We start from the raw sequence: 3053 nt of genomic DNA on the forward strand, positions 1-3053 counted from the left end.
TGTCTAGTTGAGTGTGTGCATCTACGTATGTATGTGCGCGCGTGCGTGCGTGCGCGCGTGCGTGTGTACTCGCGGCTCCCGACTCAATTAGCCGCGTGCAGTCGCGACAGTCTGAACATTGCGGTAGGAATTGTTCGCCTAGCCAGCTCAGCGATTTCCCACGCACGGGTGATACGGCACTCGGCAATCCGGCGAGCGCGCGGATTCGAACCCGGTTCGAAGCTAGTTGCGGTCTCTAAAGAGAAAATCCTCTTACCACCAGACAGTGATTAATGGCACGGCAAATAATGTATTTTGAAGTCAAGTTATCCCCGGATTCTGTTCAGTAGAACTTCATGAATTGGCAAAAAAAGCCTTTTTCAGTTTTACCTCATTCTTCGTTTAATAAGTTGAAGGAGGGACCCGCATGTTATTAAGAGCCGTCGTCTCGAAATTGATTTATTAGTTGCATGATTTTTAGTAGGCATTGGTTCCTTGCGCGCATGCACATGTGTGTGTGTGTGCGTGCGTGCGTGCGTGCGTGCGTGCGTGCGTGCGTGCGTGCGTGCGTGCGCGCGCGCGTGTGTGTGTGTGTGTGTGTGTGTGTGTGTGTGTGCGCGCGCGTGCGTTTGTGTGAGTACGTATGCGTGTACGTGTCGTGGTCGCATATGTGTCGGTATATGTGTAACGGTATCATGCGTGTATATGTTTGTGCGATAGAGTGCCATTTTATTCCTTGCAAGCGATTTTGCTATTGAATCTAATTGGTCTTTACACCGTCCATTGCTCTCACTAGACTCGTCCCTTTGTTGCTGCTTTTAGCGCAGAATGTTAGATTACCTTTGTGGGCATTTAGAGCGCCATACATTATTAACGCCTCTTCAATTTTTACAGTCGTAAAAGTTAATTGATTCTTGCGATGGACTGTGTGAGCCACAACGCGCACCATCACGCAACGAAGATATAAAATGTCGATTGACAATTTCATTAAATTCGTGCCCTTCGCTAGTGTGTTAAAATGACCGTGGAGGCAATCACAGCGCAAGGGGCGATATATGCATTTTTTATCATGCTGCAGTCTCGCACATCATCGTGGCATAGATAACAGGTTATACTGTATATACCGCGCTAAACGGTAGCAGTGTATCACAGCAAATAGCAAATAGTGCGGCACGTGCATATACGCATGCAGTGCTTAATTTGTTATAGTAGTCGATCATGCACTGTCGTATAACTGCGACTCATGAATGGGAGCACCAAGCGTATGCGTATATTATTATATAGTTACTGATGACGGAAGGTATACTACGGATACATAATCAAACATTTATTAACGACAATACGTGTGTACGTGTGTACGTGTGGGTGTATGAGCGTGCTGAGGCCAAGCCCATGCTTCACGAATCATTACTCTCCATACACACCTAAGAGATTTTTCACTGTCACGTACACGTCTCTATTCACGAAAACGACATTCGTGAATTTTTCATACGTGCTTTTTAGGAAAGGGGCAGCAAAACAAAAACAAGAAGAAAAATCAGCAACCAAAAGGAGGGTCGGTGAACCTCTTTTCCGATCGAAAATCGTTTCTAATGCTTTCTCACAGGGGGCGCTCCGTATTCAGTACGCCATTCACGCGCATCGCCTGCAAAAACACGAGCAGAGAGAAGAAATCCGTTCGTTTTGGCGGTTAACATTGAGCTTCCATTTTTCACGCCTGGAAACACAGCGTAATCCAGACTGCCAGCACACACGAGCCAGCGCCGCGTGCGCGAGCGTTTGTAGCGACATCTACGGTCAACTCGGCTGTTCGGATGTTCGGATGTTCGGATGTTCAGATGTTCGGATGTTCGGATGTTCGGAAAACTCTTCCCGCTCTTCTGCGTATCGTTCTAAGCCAGCGCTCCTCCTCCCTCTCCTTCAACGAACGCCTATCGTTCGTTGCCAGCACCCCTCCCTCCCTCTCCCTCAACGAACGTCTATCGTTCTAAGCCAGCGCCCCCTCTATCCCTCTCCCGCAACGAACGCCTATCGATCTAAGACAATGCTTTCCTTCCCTCTCTCCCCATCAACGAACGCATGTCAGAGCTTCCCCTCCATCCCTCCCCCTCAACGAACGCCTATCGTTCTAAGCCAGCGCTTCCCCCTCTCTCGCCCTCAACGAACGTCTATCGTTCTAAACCAGCGCTTCCCCTACCCTCTCTCCCCCTCAATGAACGTCTATCGTTCTAAGCCAGCGCCTCCCTCCTTCCCTCCCCCACAACGAACGTCTATCGTTCTAAGCCAGCGCTCCTCTTCCATCCCTCCCCCTCAACGAACGCCTATCGTTCTAAGCCAGCGCTCCCCTTCCATCCCTCCCCCTCAACGAACGCCTATAGTTCTAAGCCAGCGCTTTCCCCTCCCTCCCTCTCCCTCAACGAACACCTATCGTTCTAAACCAGCGCTTCGCCCTTCCTCACTCCCCCTCAACGAACGCCCGCTTGGTATTGTCGTAGAAATCAAAGCACCGCATAACGCATATATGTATATTACAGCTAGCCGCAGACGACGACGATGGCAGGCAGACGAACACGCAGATCACTTGCCGCCATCACAACGCCTCTATATTACCCCCCCCCCCGTCTTACATAGCAACCATTTCCGCACGCAGCCGAAAACGCCATTAATGCAGCTACTGTCTCCGTCCGTCCGTCGTAGAACCCGAAATGAAATATACTGCTCGCCGAAAACTACTCTCCCCTTATCGAGACTATTAGATCGTGTGGGTACTTTCGCTTCAACAATAGTCGGCATTAACGAATTGGAGTAAACCATCAAGCCGACGCAATTCGGTTTCTTCGTGCCGCAAGCATGGCGTAATTACATGTGTGCATGGTGACCGCACGGGGGCAGGGCAAGAGCAGTGCTCGCTCTCTCGCTCTCGCGCGCGCCCCCTATCAGCGAGCGACCCGGGACAAAGGTCGCGTGCGTGCCAGACACGACTCATCGATGTATACTGTTGTCTACACGTGATAGAGAGAGAGAGAGGGAGAGAGAGAGAGAGAGAGAGAGAGAGAGAGAGAGAGAGAGAGAGA

The sequence above is a fragment of the Priapulus caudatus genome, unplaced genomic scaffold, assembly GCF_000485595.1.
Source record: "Priapulus caudatus unplaced genomic scaffold, Priapulus_caudatus-5.0.1 Scaffold59, whole genome shotgun sequence".
NCBI lineage: Eukaryota > Metazoa > Priapulida > Priapulimorpha > Priapulimorphida > Priapulidae > Priapulus > Priapulus caudatus.